This window comes from Mercenaria mercenaria, chromosome 14 (assembly GCF_021730395.1).
Source record: "Mercenaria mercenaria strain notata chromosome 14, MADL_Memer_1, whole genome shotgun sequence".
Classification (NCBI taxonomy): domain Eukaryota; kingdom Metazoa; phylum Mollusca; class Bivalvia; order Venerida; family Veneridae; genus Mercenaria; species Mercenaria mercenaria.
The window spans coordinates 7601382-7628796 of NC_069374.1; the positions used below are offsets into that span (position 1 = coordinate 7601382).

At 35.0% G+C, this 27415-nt stretch overlaps 1 long non-coding RNA gene across 1 annotated transcript in view; it reads right to left on the reverse strand.

Moving 5' to 3' along the window:
- LOC123526298 (uncharacterized) overlaps positions 1 to 26941 on the reverse strand; it is a 45534-nt gene extending 18593 nt beyond the window's left edge. Inside the window, exons 1-4 of the long non-coding RNA XR_008366961.1 lie at positions 26855 to 26941; positions 11299 to 11476; positions 10122 to 10284; positions 61 to 167 (exon numbers count right to left, since the gene is read on the reverse strand). This is a non-coding gene — a long non-coding RNA (uncharacterized LOC123526298). The remainder of the gene's footprint in view (positions 1 to 60; positions 168 to 10121; positions 10285 to 11298; positions 11477 to 26854) is intronic.
- Between the last annotated feature and the right edge of the window lie 474 nt (positions 26942 to 27415).

The following is a 27415-nucleotide window of genomic DNA, read 5'->3' on the forward strand; positions in this document are numbered from 1 at the left end:
CAAGTCGGACAATTGATTTAGCTAACCATGTCTAAATAAGTTCCGTAACACAATACTCACTTTAAATTAGAGGTATACACGTGGTTGACTGTTTCATAGAATGATGTCTCCAGCACAAGGCCACGTGATTTCGTGCTTACAGCCATTGGAATAGAGCCACTCTCGTCCTAAAATTATAAATAAAAAGAAAAGAAAAAGCTGCCAAAAGAATGGATGAAACATGGCCTAAATTTAATATTTACATTCTAGTTGACAAGTTATCAAGAGATACTGTCAAAAGTTTTATATTTAAATAGAGAAAATGTCAATTTTCACAGAACTGGTAAATAGAGACTCTGTTAGGAACTGGCCATTAGATAATGAAACAAAATTCTAAATAATTTCTACTGCGATACTGGCTTTTTTCGAAGAAAATTCTTTTCAATTACTGAACAGATGCTATTAACTGTCACAATTTTGACCACTTCTTTCAAACTATTTGACCTAGGTGTTGGTATAAAGAATTATAATCAAGAGGAGAGTATAACTAAACTTAACCCTTGGTCATAAATATTTTTTATAATTAGGTAAGTGCATGTGAACTTGTTCTTCATGAGCAGCTACATGAAACTTAATTGCACATACTTTATAACACTTATTTAAGAATTAGATTGAATACAAAAAACAAAAATTGAAAAAAAAAGTTTGACAGTTTGGATAAAAATTCAGATAGCTTACAAAACAATTCTGTCATATTTTGCCTATTCTGGTAATGAAAAATATATTTTGGAAAGTTCTTGAAAAAAGAAAGAAGTTCTGCTCAGTGTATATTGCAAACAAGTTAAACAGATATAAGCAATTGCTGGCAGATTAAGACCTAGTACAGAGACAAAATTAATCTTGAAAATCCTTGATTTCACCTCTCTCAACACAGGAACAACAGTTGTCTAGCAAACCGCTGGCCCAGAAATGTAGATCTGATGCTCCCAAACAACACCATCTTGCGGATATATTGTCACCAGAATCCTTAATGGTACTGTTAACAGTCTTGATTGGCAGTCAAAAGGATCAAAGAATTTATCATACATAGACAGACCGTGAAATATGGAAAAGAAACAAATGCTGAAAATGGAAGGCGAAAAGAACCTGACGATTCCCGATAACCATCTCTCTAAACACTGGAGAAACTTTCATCTAAACACTTCCGGCCAAGAATTGTAGACCAGTAAACTCCAACACGACTTCATCTTGCGGATATGTTGTCACCGGGATCCTAAATGGCATCGATAGCTGTGTGGATCAACAGTTAAGGGATGTGTCAGGCCTTTACATCAGTAAAAAAACTTGGGGGGCAAAGGCAGAAAACAGTGCCAATGGAAACCTATCGTATTAGATACCTTCTTTACCTAAGTTAACATTATGCAGAAAGAATTAAAATACTTGAAAGCTCCAAGATGTAGCCAACTCATGGCTATCTTAAATATACTGGCACTAAGTAATTGCTATCATTTCAGCTTCCTACGTTTTAACGTTCACCTAAACAAAACAGCAAAAATGATTAACAAAAAAATACTTATTAAAAGTGGAAGATAACCAAGCTTCACATAATACTAAAGAGTAACACTAACCTGACCTTTATTACTTTGCCAGTATTTTCAAAATTTAACATTTGAAAAAAGAACTGTAAACTGATACTGGCCACATGTCATTTAATATTTCAAAATGTACTTTTCTAAACTATATTACATCTCAATACCATTAACTTACTTAGCAGTTAGACAGATTGAAACTATGTAACCCATTTGAAATCAGCTGAACAGTGTAACAAAACTTTCACTTCACTCTAGAAAAAATGGCTACTGTACCAACAGTATACTATAATGAACTACCACGTTTTTACCACTTTCTAAATCCTAGTTTACCTTAGTGTGGCATTCTATTGAAAGAAAAAATTGCAAACTTACTCGAGTTTTGTGCATTTCCCACTGTAACTTGAAAACTCTATTAGAAATTAAATCCACTTAAAAATACCTTGCCAGAATGATACAAAAATTAAATTAACTGTGTTTTACAAATTAATTACACTCAAAGTTATTGCCACTTTGCTAAACAAAAAATAACTATTATATGCCATGCCACTGTCTTTAACAGAATAACCTAACTCTGCCACTGCTTTACAAAATCATTAGTTCTACTGTCTGGTCATTGTGTTTTAAAATGCAATTTACTTAAAATATTTTAAATTTAATATTCACTCACACAATTTTACAAAATAATACATTCACCATTTAAGATACAATTTATTTAAGATTCAATCTCTCCATATTCTTTGATTGCATCAATGAATAATTCACTGCACAAAAACATTACATTTACAACAGTATCCTAGTAACAGTCATGATAAATACTGTCAACTTTTTTTTTTCGAAAGATGTTTTAACAATTATTCAAAAGCTAATCTTTTCCTTTATTGTACCATATCATCCATATTTCTTGAAATTTAGTCCAAAAATACAGAATATTCCTATAAATATATTAAATTTATACACTTGAAATTGTTGATTAAAACAAATTTTATCAACAGAAATAATCAGCATTCAATTAAGCTCGTCAGCTTAGGATTTTTTCTGAACTGGCTACAGTTACAGAGTTGAGCAACGATGATGACATGGTACTCTAGTGTTAGGACTGTCAAGTTTGACAGTGGATATAAAACAGTCAAGTCCAGGAGATTAACCTCTGGTAGAAGTATCTCCTCAGCAGTCAAAATGATAAGCAACACAATCATACAGCTCAAACACACATAAAAAATAAAAAAGAATGTCTGTAGGAAGACCACACCCATACATAATTTTACTTAACCTTGACCTCTAAAAATATCTTACTACTTAAGTATCAAAATTGTCTTTGAAATGGAAAACTAGAAACTCAGTTGCCAAAATGCTGCCATTCCTAAACAGATGTGCAGGCAATATGTGGAGGAAAAATCTTTGAAGCACAGTGTGTCACATGAAGAATTCTGAACTTAAGTAAAGCTTAAATGATTTCTATTGTATACATTATATTTGAAGACACAGTATAACCACTTTTGAAGTTTCAATACAATTATACACATTGTGAAAATGATGAAAATGATTAGAGGCAAGTTTGTCATTTCGGCTACAGGTTGCTGGACTACCTTAAACTAAACAAACACCTCAATCTTTTCTGTTATAATGAAATGATGACTTGGTATCTACAAAACTATTTTTCCAAAACACTTGTTACTAAATTAAGTTATTATGAAAAATCACTATGAAGTAATAAATATGTACTTAAAACTGACCCTGCTGATGTAAATACTGTTCTTCTATTTTTGTGCTTGTACAACTACACAGTAATTCAGTGTATTGACTAACTGACTCTAAATCGACACAAAACTTTACTTTGTTCAGTAACATGTAATTGTTTGAATTTCTTTTAACAGTTCCAGCTTAGAAAACCAAAAATAAATTCCTTGCTGACTGGCCCTTGATATTACATGAAGTATCAAATCTAAACACAAGTTGAGCAAAATGTTTTTCTCCAATCTACCAGTGTTTATCTATCCTCATTGCAACAGTAATGGTAAGCTGGCTCAGTGGAATTCCTCCTCAATAGCTGTACCAGACAGACAGATTACTAGAATCCTTCCAAATAGCTGTATGGGTCAGGTGGCTTGGTGGAACTCTTTTCCAATAGCTGGTTGGGACTTGTGGCTTTGTGGAATTCCTCCTTTTGAAGCTGTCTTGACAACTAATTTGGACATAAGTATAGGATATTAGGTGGCTAGGTGGAATTCCTCCTGCAATAGCTGGATGGGACAGGTGGCTTTGTGGAATTCCTCCAAAACAGATGGTTGGGACAGCTGGCCTGGTAGAATTCCTCCTTTTGAAGCTGTCTTGACAACTAATTTGGACATAAGTATAGGATATTAGGTGGCTAGGTGGAATTCCTCCTGCAATAGCTGGATGGGACAGATGGCTTTGTGGAATTCCTCCAAAACAGATGGTTGGGACAGCTGGCCTGGTAGAATTCCTCCTTTTGAAGCTGTCTTGACAGCTAATTTGGACGTAAGTATAGGATATTAGGTGGCTAGGTGGAATTCCTCCTGCAATAGCTGGATGGGACAGCTGGCTTGGTAGAATTCCTCCTTTTGAAGCTGTCTTGACAGCTAATTTGGACAGAAATATAGGGCTTTATTGGACAGTAAAGGACAGGTGTATGGAGGTTTGCTGGCTTGTGGAATATCATCCTCAGCAGCTGAGAGAGAGCTGGCTTTGGTGAATTCTACTTAGCAGCAGTTATGACCACAGCCAACTGGTGCGAGTTTCCACTCACAGAAGATTTGGTCAGCTATTTGTGGGAAAATATGGGACAGCTACCTTGGTTGAATATCCACCCCAACAGCAGAACTGGACAGTTGCCTTTGAGAGAACAGCCATGAGGATAGATAAGCAAGTAAGTTGAAAAAAGGCTTTGACAAAAGTTTATTCCATGTAAAACGGACTTGATTCCATCCCTTGGTTCTTTCAACAACAAAAATCAATGAGTCAGTTAGTAATACATTATTTAAAAGAGAATGTTTAGATTTTCTTGATGGATGAAATATTCTAAAAAATCAATAACTTTAATAATCATAAATAAAAGCTTTGGAATCTGAAATTATTGACTTTTATTTTCAAAATAATACTTTAGAAGTGAATCTTGCCAGCAACCCAATGCCTAATTTCTGTACCATTAAATACTGTTGAAATACTGTCGACAGTAGCAGTTTTAACGTTAAGCTCCCTTTATCAAACTGGAACAAGTCCATGTTTAGGTAAAGCCATTTGAGTATGGGTGTAATGTTGAGAAAAAAACAATGTGTTCATTATTCATCTTGCAATGCAGATATTTATATTTTTACAGCTTCAGAAAGAAGTGAGTGGCCGATGATCTTCCTACATTCTACCATATCATCCTTATCACTGAAATTTTGTTAAAAAATATATGACGGTGGCCAAAACTTGCCCTTAAATGTGTTGATATGGCAGTTTTCATACAAAACCAGTAGCCAGAAGTGAACCTTTGCCTTATTCTACCATATCCCTAACAGCTAACAGATTTAATCATTAAGATATTATCAAAATATGCAAGAAGTAGTTTATTTTAAATTTTAACCAGAAGCCAATTTTTCGTTGGCTTTTATCACCAGTACCAGAGTCCTAGCAATGAAATACGGTGTTCTCCCTGAGATTCTGTGATGTAGGATTATCTTAATTTTGGGCAAATTTTGGATGAATCCCATTGTTTATAATACTACTGATCAGAAATATAAACTTATAGTAACCTTCATTTTTGAATTAACACCTAATACACCTTCTAAGGCATTCAATAATTCCAAAAACACACTATGATTAGCTACTAGTGAGTTACATGTATAATTTAAAGAAATCTTCAGGTAGAACACTGCAATCATATACAATTAAAAAATTAATGGCAAAAGACAAAAAAAAAAAGCAAACAAAAAAACAATGTCCTACAAATGCAAAAAGAAAAAAAGATATGACCAGCAACCCTCAGATTTTGATGCGTGGATTTTCACTAAACCATGTAAATGGCCTGGCTACAACTGATACACATATTTTATGATATGGTAGCACCTATTACATTTATATTTTGAGGGCTGACTTAAACTCTATCATACAGTACTCTTTCATACTAACAGTGGCAGAAAAACACCTTATTCTACCTTATCATTCCTATCCACTGAAATTTAGTCCAAAAATTCAACCATTAAGATACAGTGATATGGTAGTTTCTAGAAACCTATAGCCAGTGTGTCTTTGCCTTATTCTACCATATCCCTATCAGATTATTTTTAAATGTAGTAAGTCTTAACTGTAGTCAGTTATATTACCTGGCCTCCGCTTGACTTTGTTTAAACATGCCTGGCTATCTATAAGAGTTGACAAAATTAATGATAAGGTAGTATCTTAAACTGTATTTAATTGTGGGACATAAAGCATATTGGCAGACACCTTTACTAAAACACTACAATGATTACTACATTTAATTTAGAACAGAATCAATGTCTGCACTTCAATAACATTATATGCTTTATTCAACCTAACTAGACAGAATATATTGCTATAACTTAATAATGTGCTGATATAATAATTAGTCAATATTGTTAGTGACATAACTTTGACCTTCCCTAACACAGTGGCAGGCATCTTCATTCCAACAGTAGCTGACACTTCAAAAATGTGAATTTCCTTGCTTAAAGCATTACAGTGACTGTAACCTTTCTTAAAATATTTTTTTTTCTTTAATGTAGTTAATGATGAACTAATGAAATATGACAATTACAGCAAGTATTGAACACAATGGGCGTTTTTTTTCTCTTGAAAATAATTGTACTTGGGTATATGAGGATGAAACTCAACCTGCATTATACTATAATAGCAGTTCAGTAGACAAACATTTCTGCTATAAAAATTAAGTTAATACTTATAACATGTAGCCAGTACCTAATGACAAAGTTTGTAACAATAAAGGATAACCATTAAGTTAATACTTTTAAAATGTAGCCAGTACCTAATGACAAAGTTCTTAACAATAAAGGGTAACCATTTAGTTAATGCTTATAAAATGTAGCCAGTACCTAATGACAAAGTTTATAACAATAAAGGGTAACCATTAAGTTAATTCTTATAAAATGTAGCCAGTACCTAATGACAAAGTTTATGATAACAAGGCAGTCTGAAAAACAGCTAAAACCCCCGCCACTGTTATGGATAGTGAAATGGTAAACCTTTAACTTTTAGCTGTGACATCTGACCTTGAACTAATATGGCTGACTCATGAAATTTGCACATGATCATTTGACCCAATTTTCATGAAAATCCTTCAAGGGGTTTAGGAGATACAGAGCTCAAACCTTTGACCTTGAGCTGTGACCTTGACCTTGAGTTGACATTGTTGACTCATGAGTACTTGATGAGGTAATCATTTGACCCAAGTTTGATGAAAATCCTTCAAGGAGATACAGAGACACAAAATGGAAGGCTCAAACCTTTGACCCCAAGTTGTGACCTTGACCTTGAGCTGGCATGGCTGATCATAAGTTCTGCACATTGTTTTGATGAGGTGATCATTTGACCAAAGTTCTATAAAATTCCTTCAAGGGGTTTAGGAGATATAGGGCGGACACGAAATGGAAGGCTAAAACCTTTGACCTTGAGATGTGACCTTGACTGAAGCATGGCTGACTAATGAGTTCTGCGCATTGCCTTGATGAGGTGATCATTTGCCCTAAGTTTCATTTGAATCCTTCAAGTGGATTAGGAGATTACAGAGCAGACACAAAATGAAAGGCTCAAACCTTTTATCCTCAGTTGGACCTTGACCTTGAGCCAGCATGGCTGACTCATGGGTTCTGCACATTGTCTTGATGGGGTGATCATTTGACCAAAGTTTCATGAAAATCCTTCGAAGGGTTTAGGAGATATGGAGCGGACACGAGTGTTACGGACAAACGGACGGACGGACAAAAGGACGGATGGTGACCATTCCTATAACCCCCCACTACTTGAGGCAGGGGATTAATAAAGGGTAACAATTAAATTCATACTTTTAAAATGCAGCCAGTACCTAATTACAAAGTTAAAAACAATAAAGGGTAACCGCATTAAGTTAATTCTTACAAAATGTAGCCAGTACCTAATGACAAAGTTAATAACAATAAAGGGTAACCACATTAAGTTAATTCTTACAAAAATGTAGCCAGTACCTAATGACAAAGTTTGTAACAATAAAGGGTAACCATTATCTCACTTAAATGGTAATATTTCTACATCTCTTTGTCTGCCTAAATCAGTCAAAGACATTTAAGAATAAAGTATAGCCAGTACCTTAATCATTTAAGTATTTGACAAGGCAGTCTGAAAGACAGCTAAATCCCCCACCACTGTTATGGATAGTGAAAGGGTAAAACTTTAACCTCGAGCTGTGACCTTGACCTTGAAAGGACATGGCTGACTCATGAAATATGCACATCGTCTTGATGACGTGATTATTAATGTTTCATAAAGTTGTGACCTTGACCTTGAGCCAACATGGCCGACTTGTAAGTTCTGCACATAGTCTTAATGAGGTGGATATTTGACCAAAGTTTCATGAAAATCCTTCAAGGGGTTTATGAGATACAGAGCGGACACAATGGAAGGCTCAAACCTTTGACCTCGAGTTATGACCTTGACCTTGAGTCAACATGGCTAACTCATGAGTTCTGCACATCGTCTTGATATGGTGATCATTTGGCCCAAGTCTCATGAAAATCATTCAAGGGATTTAGGAGATAAGGAGCAGACATGAAAGTATTACAGACAGACAGGAGGACGGACGGAAGGATGGAGATCATTCCTATAACCCCCCACTACACTTGACGGGAGATTAAAACAGAGTAGCCAGTTTATTTGGATCAGACATTGAATTATTAAATGATTTATTATAAAAATGTCTGAAAAACAGAGCCATTTATTCCAGAATTCTGATTTTAACACTATGGCTAAGAATTGTTAGTTTATCTTTACTTCTTAATGCAGTCATACATTTACCTGCACTGATGGTGGGTATTTTACAATGAAAGAGGAGTCAGTTTATTTATCTCTCTGCCATAATCTGTCATTATTAATATGAATAACCAGTAATCAGAGCATCGAATGGCAGTTTTGATCACTAAATATATAAATTTTGATGAAACTTTCTGTTTGGTCTATTCTGCATTATATAAGAGAAAGTGAGATTGCTTTCATGATGATGTTAAATGAAATGGTGGACGATGACCTAGTGGCTAAGTGTGTGACGCTTCCCTAAGGACTACTGGTTAGTTGCAGATTACAGATTGATGAACACCACATACTAAAACACTGCTTGCTTATTTGATTTAAATGTATGAGAAACTAGACAAATCTTCCCTCCCAATTTTGGCATACTTATTTCTCCAACATTTCAACTTGAAATTTCCACTGAGAAAGCAGCAAACATGCAAAGTGCAGTGAAAGGGAAGGTGGTGTATAGTGCAAGGGAGGAAAGCATGCCACCTTCTCAACTGAATATTTCTTGTCAAGGATCAGAGAAATAAATGACTGCTAAAAAGTTTTTAAAGCATTTATGAAAGAAAAACTCAAAGTTTAAAGTTTGTAGATTTAGCAAAGCAAGCTTGGATTCAGTACTTGGTGAAAAATAACATAGACCTTTCTTGAGTTACCAAGATGAAATTCTCCATAATTATATTCTCAAGACTTTATAACCAGATCATATCTGTACATTCAGTAACCTAGTGCCAATCACAACATATAGCACATTAATTTGGACTTTAAAACATCCTTCTTTGTATTTATTTAGTTTATCAACACTGCCAATCAATGCAGTTAACTCTTAAGAGATCTAGTCCGGATTTATATTGTTTATAAAATCAAGGGACATAACTCTGAAGTAACTTCTCTAAAATGGCTTCTTCATCAATCATGACCTACATTTTGCAGAAATAAGTAAGACCAATACCAAAGAAAATACACAGAAAATTGTATAAAGTGCACGCACAATTTTCTGAACATTCAGTAATACAAGGGCAGTAACTTTGAAAATCCTTGCATTTCATAGGGAATTCTATCGTGTATTGCCATAACCAAGATAAATAAACCTATCCGTTCACTGACTCCTTTTCACATTCAATTTTAACAAAATCACATGTCATTCAGTACATTAATTAGCTGAAAGTGACAAAACCTGCTTCAAAGTCCCAAAACCTTCACTAAAATTTCTATGTGAGAATAAGGCAGGACTTTGTCAAAAATTTCCAACCAGCTATACTTTTGCTTAAGAATTTGTTGGAAGTTGACCCAAAGTTCCTAAAAGCTGCTTCAAATTCTACACTATTAAATGTAATAATAAATTCACAGGATGCCTACAGATAAACTGGCAGGAAGTAAAGAAATGGCAATAACAAAGGCATCATTTTCAAATTTTAGTGGTGGCCGCTCAAGCTGAGAAAAAAAGTATCAAATTGTTCAAGAATCTATATCATAAACACAAAAATTCAAGCCAAAGTCAGGATATTCTCAAAATAACCTTACCTGTCCAGCTGCACAGCTTCCGCCTTGACACACCTCGTCACTTTCTTAGAATAACATACATGCTGGCTTTACACTGTACAGCAATAATTGCTATGTGGGAATTACAATTCAACCGTAACCATGGTGAAGATAGTAGAATATTTCCTTAGTGTCATCATAGTTCCTACAAGATACATCAAACAAGAAGAATCATTTAACCTCAGATACAATAAAAGAATTTAATATTAGTAATATGAACAACAAATACATACCATATTTTCCCGTATTAACGCCCCCGGGGGCGTTTATTTGAGGTAAAAAAATAAAAAATGAAAATTTTTACAAAACTTAAAAACATCGTTCAAACTAGCTGTAAAGTGTTTCTGTGTTGTTTAATCTCCCCAAAACGTAATTATTTGGCATCCAATTTAATGCAGTGTGTCTTTTATGCATTTAAATACGGTACTGTACCTCGTGTATTCCATGTCTGGCTTTTTGACACGCTCGCGACTACACATTACGTCATGACCCAAACAGCTGTGTACTCTGATAACATTTTCCTTAGTACATGCGGGTAGCTAATTGCGCAATACACAATGTCAATGGTTTGACACGCTGCTGTGCCTGCTTTTAAATTAAAAGTTCTTAAAACTGCCGAAGAAAAGGGTATATCGTAAACACATTGCTGCAAGTCAGGAAGCGTGTGCGCGAGTGTAGTAAAAACAAATCAAAAATGTATTTACCGTTTAATTTTCTGTTACGTACCGTACTTAGTACAAATGTTTTGGACTTACGGTACATGGACTGTTTAAAAGTGTGTTTAATTTTTAATACATTGGACTTTAGTACTGTAAATTACTTATTATGTGGACTTATAAAAATGAGGTAGGTGATTTTTCCCCGTTCTTGTTGATTTTTTTCCCTCCAAAATGGTCGGGGGGCGTTAATTAGAGGGGGGGCCTTAATTCGGGAAAATACGGTATATTAACTTTAACCTGTAGCCTGCTGGCTGCAAGTGATAGTGCCTTTGCGACCAGTGCAAGGTCTGCAGTGTTCACTATTCAGTCAGTAAATTTTCAGTGAACATCCCTTCGATAAATAAATGGTCTTGCCCAAATTGAATGATGGATAAATCCGTTTTAGAAATTGTTGAAATTTGTTGAATTCAACTAATTTAAAGAAGATATAGTTTATTTACTAATTGATGCTGAAGATCCATGCAGTAGTGGTCTAGCTAGTAGAGTGACGGCGGGACACATACACAACACTTCGCACAATTTCACATCACCATGGGAACAATGTCTGGATCTCTAAACCATGACCGTCATCATTTCAGTTTCCAATCATGGAAATAATGAAAGTCTCTGCTCTCAAGCCTGTCATTGAATAAGCCAAAACAGGAAAAAAACTGCAAAATCATTTTATGTTAAGAAAATTTGCTTGAATAAGAATTCACTATTGCAGAAGTGAGCAACATGAAAAAATTCTGACAGACTGGCCTGTCCTGGTAGAGGAAGGCAAACATTCATAGAAATCTGTAAGAGAGAAAATCCTGCCTGGTCCTGGCAGGCCTTGAATCTGAAAGAAAAACAAAACCTGCCCAATGTATGTTCCGTCCAAGTAAAACATGCATTAGAGGACATAGGCAGGGTATGGACCTGAAATAAATAAGAAATCCTTGCACTCCCTGATTTCCGTCTCACTCAACAAAGGAACAACTATCATCCAGCAACCCGCCGGCACAGAATTGCAGATCAGTAGCCCCCACACGCTTCCCATCTTGCAGACATATAGGCACCGGAGCCCTTCGATAGTCACGATAGCAGTCTTGATCAACAGTTAAGGGATCTGCAAAGTCTTGAAACCTGAAAGAAATATTCTGCCACCTCTGTATGTTCTGCTTTCTTAAGGCAGACCTCGGACCTGGAAAAAGAAGAAATCCTGTCCACCTCATAAAGGTTGTCCTAGGCAGGTCTTGACGCTGAAAGAAAATCCTGCCGACTGTATGTATGGACGGGACATACAGTCAGTTGTCACTGGCAGGCTGTGCACCTGAAAGAAATTAAAATCCTCACAATCCCTGATTCCCATCTCTCAAAACACAGGAATAACCTTCATCTAAATCTGCCGGCACATAATAGTAGACAGTTACTTCCACACGTAAAATCTTGCGGACATATAGGCACCGGATTGTCCTCGATGGTCACGCTAGCATGTCTCGATCAATAGTACAGGGATCTGTCAGGCCTTGGCAGCTGTAACAAAAAGCAACTCTGCCAATCTTTTGAAGCAGCACCTCCTCCTCAGCGGTCTGGAAGATTGGCAGAAAAATAACAAAAAAGAAAAAAGCTCACTCCTACCATCTTAAGAAGTAAACAAGAGCTGTCACTAATGGTGACAAATGCCCCCGCAGCACCTTGACCTTTGACCTGGTGACCCCAAAGTCAGTAGGGGTGGTGTACTCAATAAGTACTATCAGCATGTGAAGTTTGAAGGTCCTGGGTGAAATGGTTCGCATGTAAAGTGCCTTCATGCAAAAAGTTAACGTTGGCCCCTGTGACCTTGACCTTTGACCTGGTGACCCCAAAGTCAGTAGGAGTAGTGTACTCAATAAGTACTATCAGCATGTGAAGTCTGAAGGTCCTGGGTGCAGTGGTTTGCGAGTAAAGTGCCTTCATGCAAAAAGTTAATATTGGCCCCTGTGACCTTGACATGGTGATCCCAAAGTCAGTAGGGGTGGTATACTCAGTAAGTACTATCAGCATGTGAAGTTTGAAGGTCCTGGGTGCAGTGGTTCACGAGTAAAGTGCCTTCATGCAAAAAGTTAACGTTGGCCCCTGTGACCTTGACCTTTAACCTGGTGACCCCAAAGTCAGTAGGGGTGGTGTACTCAATAAGTACTATCAGCATGTGAAGTTTGAAGGTCCTGGGTGCAGTGGTTCGCGAGTAAAGTGCCTTCATGCAAAAAGTTAACGTTGTGACGAACGAACTAACGAACAAACGGATGGACAGTTGAAAACTAATATGCCTCCCTTCGGGGGCATAAAAAAAATTCCTTACCCTAACCATAATTAAATACAACATCAAGTTTAAAATTATTTAAACCAAAACTTACACCAAAATTGCTTAAAACTTCTGATTAAATTTATAATCAAAGGCCTGAAGGGCCTGAGTCGGCTAATGATTGATGTACTGACAGTATAGTCTACCAGTTTCAGTTTGTTTTTATTTTTTTTCTTAAAATTTCATAACACAGCTCGATATTTACCAAAATATTATATCCGGATACGATTACACTTTTCTCCAGTTTCAACTATTTTACAAATTGTGATGATACGAAGACATTTAGCAGCAATTGGCAGTATCTGACATTGAAGTTTACGGTTAAATTACCTCTTATTTAAATCTTTTCATAAAAAAATTTGTTTCGTTTCGTGAAAGCAGCCAAACATAGACGATCTACTTTCGATTTCAAAAACTACAAGAAAATACAATTTAATGTTTCGCCGATTTGTTTATTTCTCGAAAAATAAGAATTAAAATCATTTTTAATATCAGTAGTAACTAAACAAACCAGTAAGAGCTTCTTCTTCCGATAATTTTTCCGTTTACTGACTGCAAAATTCAACCCACGCAAAGTTATAGAAATCATACGATGCGTGTTTACGTTCAATGTGGGAGTATTAAGGCTGGTCGGCTATGTTACCTAACGCATCCAGACGATTCAGATTTTGTTTTTAAAAAAGCATTGTGTGCGTTTCTGTAATTTTATATACGTTTTTATACGCTTAGAAATTATTAGACATGCGTATTTGCATTATTTCTATACGTAATTTACGCTAATACGCATCTATTTTGGAGCCCTGTGGAACTATTTTTTGTCTTTCGCTGGATGTTACCCAAGCTTTGTAAGCCTGCGCAATTCTTTAAATGCACATTTATGCTTAATGAGTTACATTCGAGTATTGCACAATTACAAGTCATAAATATGACAGATTACATCGTATATTGGTCATAGCAAAGGGAATTGACACAACTTAACTTCATTCATGCAGTGAACTGTTTGAAGTTTGAGAAATCTAATGGAACTACATCCCTTCACGTGTTATTCGGTCCATTTAGAGAATCGCTGAACAGCAAGGACTCGTCAAAAGGCTTTCAGCCTTTAGCCGACTCAAAAACTAAGTGGGTCACAATAGTGCTAGATTGCCTGACCATGCTTCACATCTAAAAGGTAATATAACTGGAGTGTAACCAAGGTTTTTTCTGTGACCTAGTTTTTGACCTTAAATGGTTTAGTTTCCAACTGAACCTTCCACTTAACATAATATCTGGTAACTTTAAACACAAGATGGCCTAGTTGAACTTAAATTTAATTCAATTCCAAAAATGATCAAGTTTCTGTTTTGACCTTTAGACTGGTAGAAAATATCTCTACTATTGCGTTTACATGGGATTTCTATCCAATACCATCTTTTAAGGTTTCTTTTTACCCGAGAAAACAAAGCTTGTATATTGACTTCATTTCTGACAGGCTTTCTGCAAGATAGGTAGAAGACGTCTATGGTACTAACATGGATTTTTTACAATTTGACCTATTTACCTACTTTATGGCTGAAGACAAAGTAAATACATTGTACTCTGTATCTGTTTTTAAAAAAAATAATTTGATTTGGTTTTCTATTAATAGGACAGGAAAACAATGTGAAACTACACTATTAAAACTTACTAAGAGCCAATGACTCATGGATTATTGGATCAATCTTGCCAATTATTATCTTGTACTCTGTATTATGTTCTATAAGATTGTTCAAGGGCCATAACTCTTGGTTCACTACAGCAATCATGTCAATAATTATATGCAGCTATAAACATTATATATAAAGTTGTGTATGTTTACATGGCATAAAAGGTTGTTCATGAAAATGGCTGCAGTAGTCTTAACATGAAGTATGGTAACTTACCAGAACTCTGGTTTTACAAAAATGATCTTGACAAAATTCTTATCACAAACAACATTCTAGGATATGTAATATGTAACCTTGGTGAGTTTGGAACAATTTTGTCTACTATTAAACTTGAACAACATACCTTCTATTATCTAATTACAAATATCTTAAAATTCTGATCCGCTTCACAAAAAAATGCCCATAGGATTAAATGTTGAAGAAAGTAAGATCAAGTCTTGCATCCATTCATCTCATTTACCTTGTCACTTAAACTTTCCGTATTATATCAACTGACCTTGCCAATTTACCTTACAAAATTATTCCTTAAACAGACATTGCAAATGCCAATGAATTTTAAAACATAATTCATTTCAGTTAATTTAATTCACAAAAGAAACTTTTAAACATAAAATGCCAAAGTTTTAATATAACAGTATAATATTTCATTGTATTTGCCAGAAATATGACTTTAATATTGCATTATGTCACAAAAGACATTTGACCTATTATCCATTAAAGCCTTGATACAGCAACTTTCTATCTTAGCTATCTTAATAATTTTTTTTCTTGGCCTAGTAACCCCGTAACCTAGTTAGTATTAATGAACCCTGTTTAAATGAAATGCACCATATTAACCAAAATGAATCAACTGAGAAATGTAAAATACTAAAAAATAGCAACCAACACTTCACTTAAGTGAACCTTGTCAAACAATGCCAGAAATACCAACAGAGTAGATTAGTCACAATATATACCCTTCAAATTGATCTATATTTTATACAATACACTTCTTAATAGTTTTAAATTTTGCAATTTTGATTTATTCTCAAGGGCCATAACTCTAGAAAACTTGTCCCGACTAGCAAATTATCAGGAATGACCTAGAAATATCTGGTACGCATGAGATCAAAGAACAAGAGATGTCCCTAAGACATTAATGCTCGACTATTTGAATCAGGAATATTATCCTAATTTTTAAAATACCTATAGAGTTGAATGCAATATGAACTTAAACCAGGAATTACTTAGTCCAAGGGTGGGGGGGGGGGGGGGAGCATAATTTGGTTAAAATGAATGTTAAGAGTTATGGGACTTGATGCTATCATGTATTTTTATAACCTAGTCACTTGAAAAGTTTCAATATTAAATAACTGAAAATAATGCTCTCTTACAATAATATTTAGACAAGAGCACCGCCTTGCGGGTGCTGACGCTCATCTGATTTTTTTGTATAATAGAAATATTGTCCTACCCATGATTTTCTAAGTCTAAAAAGGGCCATCATTCTTGCAAAAAGCAGGATAGAGTTATGTTTCTTGATGTACAGTGTCCACTTATGATTGTGAAAAACTGTTGCAAGTTTTAAAGCAATAGCTTTGATAGTTTATGAGAAAAGTTGCCTTAAACATAATACTCAACCAAGAAAATGATTTTCTAAGTCCAAAAGGGGCAATAATTATTGCAAAAAGCAGGATGGAGTTATGTTGCTTGCTGTACCGGGTCAGCTTATGATGGTGAACAAGTGTTGCAAGTTTCAAAGCAATAGCTTTGATAGTTTAAGAGAAAAAGTTGACCTAAACATAAAACTTAACCAAGAAATCTGATATTTTCTAAGTCCAAAAGGGGCCATAAATCTTGCAAAAAATAGGATGGAGTTATGTTTCTTGCTGTACAGGGTCAGCTTATGATGGTGAACAAGTGTTGCAAGTTTTAAAGCAATAGCTTTGATAGTTTAGGATAAAAGCTGACCTAAACATAAAACTTAACCAAGAAAACTGATTTTCTAAGTCCAAAAGGGGCAATAATTCTTGCAAAAAGCAAGATGGAGTTATGTTTCTTGATGTACAGGGTCTGCTTATGATGGTGAACAAGTATTCCAAGTTTCAAAGCAATAGCTTTGATAGTTTAGGAGAAAAGTTGACCTAAACATAAAACTTAACCAAGAAATCTGATATTTTCTAAGTACAAAAGGGGCCATAAATCTTGCAAAAAGCAAGATAGAGTTATGTTTCTTGCTATACAGGGTCAGCTTATGATGGTGAACAAGTCTTCCAAGTTTCAAAGCAATAGCTTTGATAGTTTAGGAGAAAAGCTGACCTAAACATAAAACTTAACCAGGCAACGCCGACGCCGACGCCGACAACCGCTCAAGTGATGACAATAACTCATCATTTTTTTTCAAAAAATCAGATGAGCTAAAAACAACCATTATGATGCAGATTTTAAAAGCTTTAAGTTTTGCTTTCTTACATTTACTAAGAAAGGATTGTATCAAACATGGAAAAATCATACAACTTTAATTGTTTTGAATTACTTTCTATGGTTGGCTTAAACTGTAAGAGTTACATTAATGTTAACTTGATAGGTCCCATATTTCCATAATGATTAACTTATAATCTTCTAGTTTAAACAGCACTGCAATCAGAAGTGGCTAAATATTGAAAGACTGAAAGACTTCGGTCAAGAAGAGCAACAGGTAGATGACTGGAAGTTATACAGCCTGTGAGAAGGAAAGAAAGGTAGCTGGCTGTATACAACTATACATTGTAGCAGCTTTGGCTAGTTTGGTGGATGAAATATACAACCCAGTAGCACACAGGAGAGCAAGTTAAATATAAAGTATAGACCATTAGAAATATACTACCAATAAGACCCTACAGAATAGATGGGCATATAGGAATATATAGGGTAGGCTATAAGAAGCAAAGAATGTTAAATGCTCCCCAGAAGAAACATGGGCTGGCTGGCAGTATGCAGCATCTCTCTCGGTAGCAGCTTCGGCTAGCTTCATGGATGAAATATACAACCTGGCAGCACATGTGAGAGCTAGAATGGATATAATATTGGTCCTAATGGCAGTAAGCAGGAAGTAATATATACCCTAGTAGCATCATGGAGGGACACCATGGGATAGCTAACTAGAGTTAGGTGGATGTGAATATAAAGTAAGCAGGAAGAAATATATACCCTAGTAGCATCATGGTGGGACACCATGGGATAGCTAACTAGAGTTAGGTGGATAAGATAGCAAGCAGAACGAAATATATACCCTAGCAGCATCATGGAGGGATGCCATGGGATAGCTAACTAGAGTTAGGTAAATGTGACAGTAAGCAGAAAGAAATATATACCCTAGTAGCATCATGGAAGGACACCATGGCATAGCTAGAGAGTTAGGTGGATATGATAGTTAGCTTGAAGAAATATACCCTAGTAGCATCATGGAGGCAGCACCATGGGATAGCTGGCTAGAGTTTGGTGGATATGATAGAGAGTAGGAAGAAATATATACCCTAATAGCATCATGGGGAACACCATGGGATAGCTAGCTAGAGTTAGGTGGATATCATAGTGAAATAGGATAGGAAAAGAAGTTAGATGGGAAAGTTAGCTAAATGCAGATACAAGCACAGCGAACAAGCTGCTTTGATAGAAAAGCAACAGAGTAGAATGAAGAAAATTTACCTTTTCTTTCAGTCTTTAAATACAGAGCTTTTTTCAAAATAGTACAATAAAAAATTCCTGTGCTCAAAAGTTATTTCACTCACATTTAACAAAATATATGGAAAACTACTTACAGTAACCAGTGCTTAAGCTTATGCTAAGGGGGGTGCATTTGAGGTAATGAAAGCACATTTCATTACCTCTCAAAAATTATCTATTGGTACCAAATATGCTATAGTAGGCTTCCACATGATGTTTTTTCACATTTTTTCCAATTTTTAAGCATATTCATTTTAAAGACTTAAACTGTTGCAAAATTGACCTCTCATTTTTTTCTTTATGTTGTAAAATATTTCAAATTTGCACTTAAATGGCTATTCTCATATCATTATAATATCATGTAACACCAGTGTTGTTTTTTTTCTGGCCAATTTGGGGCCTAAATTGGGCCCCAATCTCAATGGCAAATAGAATGTTTTTTTTTTTCCAATTTCAAAGCTAAAATTCCCAAAGTTAAATTTTTCTCACTTTTTTTTTTAAGTTTATCAAACAAGACTGTAAATTTGAAACCTTGAAATACAAGACAGGTGCTTGCTTATAATGCATTATGATAAATTTATGACCATTATTTTCTTAAGTGTGACATTTTAATAGAAAATATGACTTAGTTGTTTTACTATGCATATTTCCCAATGGTAAAGGCCCCTATGTGACCTTTGATCTCACACCTGTAGTGACCTTGACCTTGAATTTCCCAATCATTATAAGACAAAACTTTGAGTGCAAAGCCAATCTTAGAATTTTATTAGAAGTCATATTTTATTTCTAGCTCAATATTTACAAGCACGAATTAGTGAAATGTTGGTCTCCATTTCATAGTACAATTTTCACATTGATGCATATTGCTGAAGTTAGCAGACTAAGATGAATAATTTCCAAAATACTGAAATTCTGTCAAAAAAAATTACATGCTACTTTTCACAGAGTATGTAAAAGCTATATAAATGTATAAAAGGATATTTGTAACATTTTAAAGAAGTAAAGACCTGAACATTTGCTTTGCTTATCCCGTATGTCAAGTGCTGGACTCATGCAGCTATAATGTTGCTCAATGCATTTTAAGTTTCCGAAAGATGTTATGATTTTAATTTTTCATAGATTTTTATACAAACACTTTCACTGCAAAGACAGAAATGCTCTATCAAAAACTTTTCTATCTTAAAAATCTTTCAGCTGTTACTGACAGGAATGTGTCATACAAATATATGTTTGAATTTCTATAATTATATGCTTTGAATTTAATAAAAACAAAACTTGTCAAAGAAAGGTATAATTGTATCAATTTATTTTATTTATCTGTTAAATTTTCAAAATAGTAGTTCCAAAGAAAAGACTTCATTACCTACAAATTTAAGAATCATGCAATGTCTGTGAAAGAATACCATTCAAAATAAAGTTTGTTCTTAGAGTAAGCATTAACAAAAATATGCATTTCCCCTTATCATCCCCTTTGCATAAAACTTTTAAAAATCTGTATACATCCTCAATCTAAACTATTACTTCCTGAATATTTAATAACAACACAGTATTTACCCTAAGAGGTACCAAATGTTTAAAGACTCTATAGTTCTCACTCAGTTTTATTAGACTCTATAGTTCTCACTCAGTTTTAATAAAACTGAGTGAGAACTATAGAGTATTTAATAACAAACAAGGATAAGGATAAGGTAGATAGGACATATTTTTTTTTCCAATTTGAATGAAACTATATAAACTGTCTTGAATAAATATAGAATACATTTGTATGTGGTAAATAGGGTAGGTAGGCTACTGGGAAATTGACCATACCTAAATCCTGAAATACAGTAGTTCAATATTAGTCAGCAGCTAATATTTCTTAACCCAGTGTGTGCTATTCCAAACAGCTATTAAGCTTTACATCATATGAAAATTGTTTGACACTTAAGTTGTTCTGGCATTAATCCATAGCAAGCTGTTTGAACCAGCTACACCTGTTTTTGAAAGATATCAACACCATAAGAATGTTTGACTCAACTGGGAGAAATCACAGTGACATTTTTTAAATTGTGTTTATCAGCTGAAAAACGACCTGTAATAATTATATTTCACATCTTGACCTAGAAAAGAATGAAGGTCTCTTTAAATGCAGATACATGAACCAGCAGCCATTCCACCTATTTCCCTTGTCAATGACTTTTTTCAGTGTTTTTTTTAAAGATGATCTATACCTTTGCCTTTGGAATGTTTTGTGGCATTTTGGTCAAAAGTGTATTGATTTTCTACTTAATCATCTAATATTGGTAACAAAAAAAAAACCAACATTATCTAACATACATATGTTTCATTACAATTTCCCAATATAGCTGTAAAAGCAGTTGAAAGATTACAAATGCCTTTGAAATGAATGACATTGTCCTTAAATGCAATTTAAACCTGAACCGGAAGCACCTTCCCCCTCTTCTGATGTAATATATTATGTAAAGAAATTTGACAAAAAGTATTAAATATTCTAATACCACTAGAGCCCTTTTCATGTTATTTGAAGAATCCAGTCCCTTTTAAATAAAATTCTTTTAACTTGTACCGGTATGTAGCCAAAAATAAATTGATTCTGACACTTTGGTTTATCCATAAATCTTTAACCAATACCTCTTTGCGAGGGCTTAGAGTGAAACTAGTCTAAGTGTATACAGAAATAGAAGCAGATAGACTAGTTTCGCTCTGAGCCCTCGTAAACTGCTAGTTTATCTTGGGTAATTATTGATCAGAAACTGTTTGTTTTCTACTTTTAGTACCAGTGACCTGACTCCAGTAGGCTTTAATACAAACTGTATAAACTTGCTATAGACAGTCTGGTGACAAAATGCTGTTTTAGTATTAAATGGTCACCTTGACCTCATTTGACCTGGAGACTCCCAGTCTTAAGCCTCTTCTCCTCAAAAGCTTTCTATAAAGTTTCATTGCAATATCTATAATTCATAATTTCAAACTTGCTACACACCATGTTTGGTGACAACTAAATTACTGACCTGAAACCCCATTTGATGCAGTTAACTTGGCCCCAATGTTTTAACCAAATTCAATTACCACAATTGGCAGAAAACTGTACAGTGACCCCAACTGCCTCAATACTATCCCAAGCTAGGGCTAAACATAAGTTTAAATATAGTGAATAAATATCAATTTGAACTACAACCCAGATGGCCATGCTTGTCAGCCCACATTACTACCTTGCTAGCACCCAAACTTGGTAACCAGGATTTTTAAAATTGCACCATGTGATAATGATTCATTGAAATCCCTGGAAATCTTGTAAGTTATTTCTGTATGAACAGTCTGGAGTAAAAGTGCGATTGTCTGTGACCTAATCTTAAAGGGACAGAACTGACTCTCAACATACCTTCTCATTATGCTTAACTTTTGTTAAAAGTTTCATTGGAATCCAATGAATAGTTTAAAAGTCTAAATACAGCTGAGACACAAAATAAGTACTACAGTACTTTAAATGTGTAATACTGGAGACCTTGAGATTTGATGTACTGACCTCAGACTGACTGTTTTCCATAACATAACATCATGCTGAACATTTCATTTAAATTACACTAAATGTTTTGGAGAAACTAACAGAGTGATTATTAGAGATGGTACATTATACTAAATTTGACTTGGAACTTTATGCAAAAGAGGCAAGCATAGTGCAAGGTGCATGCTGGGATGCTGAACAATGCAGGAGAACAGTGCAAGGGAAGGATGCAAAGGAAATGATGAACATAAAGTCCCATATCAAAATTGTAGTATAATAAACACTCAGTAATGATAAAAGATAATGTAACAGCAGATGTATATTATTCAAAAAGCCTGCCTCCAATTGTACCAAGTTATTGAATTTTTTAAAAAATATGATTTTTATTGAAGCTTTACAGAACAAGAGCAATTTAACAAGGCAGTCTGAAAGACAGCTAAATCCCCCGCCACTGTTATGGATAGTGAAAGGGTAAACTTTTGACCTTTAGCTGTGACCTTGACCTTGAACTAATATGGCTGACTCATGAATTCTGCACAACGTCTTGATGAGGTGATCATTTGACCCAAGTTTCATGAAAATCCTTCAAGGGGTTTAGGAGATACAGAGCTAAAACCTTTGACCTTGAGCTGTGACCTTGACCTTGAGTTGACATGGCTGACTCATAAGCTCTTGATGAGGTGATCATTTGAACAAAGTTTGATGAAAATCCTTTAAGGGGTTTAGGAGATACAGAGTGGACTCAAAATGGAAGGCTCAAACCTTTGACCCTCAGTTGTGAACTTGACCTTGAGCCAGCATGGCTGACTCATGGGTTCTGCACATTCTCTTGATGAGGTGATCATTTGACCCAAGTTTGATGAAAATCCTTCAGGGGGTTTACGAGATATAGAGCGGACACGAAATGGAAGGCTCAAACCTTTGACCTTAAGTTGTGACCTTGACCTTGAGCCGACATGGCTGACTCATGAGTTCTGCATATTGTCTTGATGAGGTGATCATTTAATCCAAGTTTCATAATTATCCTTCAAGAGGTTTAAGAGATACAGAGCGGACAAGAAATGGTAGGCTCAAACCTGACCTTGAGTTGTGACCTTGACCTTGAGCCAACATGGCTGACTCATAGGTTCTGCACATTGTCTTGATGAGGTGATCATTTGATTTAAGTTTCATGATTATCCTTCAAGGGGTTTAGGAGATACAGAGCGGACACAAAATGGAAGGCTCAAACCTTTGACCTTGAGTTGTGACCTTGACCTTGAACCGACATGACTGACTCATGGGTTCTGCACATCATCTTGATGAGGTGATCATTTGACCCATGACGAAATAGTGGTTGAGACCTGATATGGTTTTCCCAACTTTTAGGGGATACTGGTTCAAATCTATTGTAAACCAAGTTGACTATTAAGAGGATACTGGTTTAGACCTGATATGTTTTCCCAATTAACTTTCATAGGATACTGGTTCAAATATAGTGTAAACCAATTTGAATATTGAGAGGACATTGGTCAAAACCTAACATGGTTTTCCCAATTAGCGTTTAAAGGATATTGGTTCACATCTATTGTAAACCAAGCTGACTAATGACATGAGTGGTTGAGACCTGACCTGGTTTTCCCCAATTAACTTTTAGAAGATACTGGTTCAAATTTATTGTAAACCAAGTTGACTATTGACAGAAGACTGGTTTAGACCTGATGTGGTTTTCCCAATTAAGTTTTGGATGATACTAGTTTAGATTTAGTGCAAATCAAAATACTAGTAATGTCTAAATCTATTGAGAAGATATTTGTTCACAACATAGATATGTTTTTCAAAATTAATATTTTAGAGTACACTGGTTCAGATCTATGCAAATCAAGACAAGTCTATTGAGAGGATATTGGTTTAGAACAATGATTTTTTCCCCAATTAATTCATTGATAGGATACTGGTTAATTTCTCTGGGGAATTAAAATGCTGCAATATGCTTTCCAGATAACCATTTTCATAGTACAATAATACCTTTTTACTTAACAACAAACTTGAGCATATAATCAGCATATACAAAAATTATGCAAAATGAATGAGTTATGGCCCTTTTAATGGTTACCACATCCAAATGTATCATTATCTATAGTAAATCAAACTGTTTAATGTGTTGACAATCTTCAAATATATAGCCTACATAAACAAATACCTGCAAATTAAAGTATTAAAACAGCAAAACCATACAAACCACTTATCTCCCCTTTTTATGTGACAAACGAAATGATGGCCCATGGTGCAAAGACATTGAACCATAAATGAATTTAAGGATATGTACAGTTTCATCTCCCCTTTTTGTACTTTATAAGTTTGTGATGGCAATGTACTAAACATAACTCAATTACACTGAATATATTGACAGATGGCAATGAGAAGAAATGCAATGTGCAAGAACCATAACTCTGAATTGATTATTTACAAGTTTATCTTCTCCTCTTACATTTATTTTTACAAATTCTTATTGCATTCATACAATTATTTTATATAAGTACTGGTATCTAGGATGAAACTAGAATTTTCAAGCCAAAAGGGCACAATAATTATTTGTTGAGACAAAAAATATAATACACCAATTTAAAACAAGAGGACCATGATGGTCCTGAATCGCTCACCTCTTCCCACATGACCCAGTTTTGAGTATGACGTCGTTTTTTCTATTATTTGACATAGTGACCTAGTTTTTGAGCTCATGTGACCCAGTTTTGAACTTAACCTAGATATTATCAAGATAAAAATTCTGACCAATTTTCATGAAGATTCATTGAAAAATATGGTCTCCAGAGAGGTCACAAGGTTTTTCTATTATTTGACCTATTGACCTAGTTTTCGAAGGTACGTGACCCTGTTTTGAACTTTACCTAGATATCATCAAGGTGAACATTCTCACTAATTTTCATGAAGATCTCATGAAAAATATAGCCTCTAGAGAGGTCACAAGGTTTTTTCTATTTTTATACCTACTGGCCTAGTTTTTGACCACACATGACCCAGTTTCGAAACTGACCTAGATATCATCAAGGTGAACATTCAGATCAATTTTCATGAATATCCATTGAAAAATATGGCCTCTAGAGAGGTCAAAAGATTTTAATAATTTTAGACCTACTGACCTAGTTTTTGACTGCAGTTGACTCAGTTTCAAACTTGACCTAGATATCATCAAGATAAACATTCAGACCAACTTTCATACAGATCCCATGAAAAGTATGGTCTCTAGAGAGGTCACAAGGTTTTCTATTATTTGACCTACTGACCTAGTTTTTTATGGCAAGTGACCCAGTTTCAAACTTGACCTAGATATCATCAAGGTGAACATTCTGACCAATTTTTATGGAGATCCATTCACAAGTATGGCCTCTAGAGAGGTCACAAGGTTTTTCTATTTTTAGACCTACTGACCTAGTTTTTCACCGCACATGACCCTGTTTCGAACTTGACCTAGATATCATCAAGATGAACATTTAGACCAATTTTCATACAGATCCAATGAAAAATATGGCCTTTAGAGAGGTCACAAGGTTTTTCTATTATTTGACCTACTGACCTAGTTTTTGATGGCACGTGACCCACTTTCAAACTTGACCGAGATATCATCAAGATAAACATTCAGATTAACTTTCATACAGATCCCATGAAAAATATGGCCTCTAGAGAGTTCACAAGGTTTTTCTATTATTTGACCTACTGACCTAGTTTTTGACGGCACGTGACCCACTTTCAAACCTGACCTAGATATCTTCAAGGTAAACATTCTGACCAATTTTCATGAAGATGTCATGAAATATATGGCCTCTAGAGAGGTCACAAGGTTTTTCTATTTTTAGACCTACTGACCTAGTTTTTGATAGCACGAGACCCAGTTTTCATGAAGATCTTGTGAAATATATGGCCTCTAGAGAGGTCACAAGGTTTTTCTATTTTTAGACCTACTGACCTAGTTTTTGATGGCACGTAACCTAGTTTCGAACTTGACCTAGATATCATCAAGATGAACATTCTGACCAACTTTCATAAAGATCCCATGAAAAATGTGACCTGTAGAGTGGTCACAAGCAAAAGTTTACGGACGCACGGACGGACGATGGACACCGCGCGATCACAAAAGCTCACCTTGTCACTTTGTGACAGGTGAGCTAAAAAGGATTGCTCCTTGCATGTCAGTTACAGCTCGGAAAAAAATCTAACATAACCTCTGACTACTCTGTTAATGAAACCTTGACCTTTGAGATAGACACCTGCATCTTACTCAAAACACTGTTTCACTGTAGCAAACAGTTATGGCCCTGATAAGACCTTACATGACCTTTAACTCCTAAATGTGACAAGACCTGACAAGACCTTTAACCCCTAAATGTGACCTTGACCTTCAAGAAATATTTATGCCAAATAATATGAAGACTGATCCATGCATGTCAATGTTGCAGTTTGGACATGCTGTATTCCCTCTGATCCCTAAGTGTGACCATAACCTTTGAATTAGGAGCCTGCAGCTTGTGCTCTACAGGCAAAAAAATCTGATAACTATTAAAAAATACTACATGCATGCATGTCAAAGGTATCACCCACATGAAATTGGATAGACATAAGACCTAGCAAATAACCATGGATTTAACAGAAAACTGGTTCAAGCCTAATACAACATTGCTTTATCAGAAAAAAATTACTCCGCCAAATCACTCTGAGGAAAATCCAGAAAATTTATCAGAAAAAAAAAAACAATCTGAATAAAAATACAAGTCTAAAAAAGCAAAACTCTAATTAAAACATTTTTTTTTAAATTTATTTACCTTACTTCCTTGCTTTTTGCCTTTTCCGACTGTTTGCTGAATGAACATGCACTCTCAACAAGCATCACATGATTTGCATTGGTTAGCTGCAGAATAAAAGAAATACAGTAGTAAATAAATTTTTGCTATAATGTTCTATACAAAATTAGCAATCTTCTGAGAGCTGTAACAGTCATAGCCAGGCCCATTTAAAACAAGAGCTGTCACAGGAGACAACGCTCTCGACTATTCCGATGCTGGATAGTGAAAAAGGGCACATCTGAGGCAGTCACTGGAGTGTTTAATGACCCCAATGGTGAATGAAGATATTGCACAATAGCTGTCAAAAATATTAACAAGCAAATTCAATGAATTGGTATCCCCTGCCAAAAGGGTTTGTGGTGAGAAACGGCAAAAAAAATATATCCAGCAAAAATATGTTGCTAAGAGGAAAATAATTTCATTAGTCAAAATCAATTTAACAGAAAACGAATGTTTAAAGTGTACATAATAAATGTATGCTACATCTGATACTGATATCTGTCAAGATGATGTATAAACAATATTGTACAGTATATACAA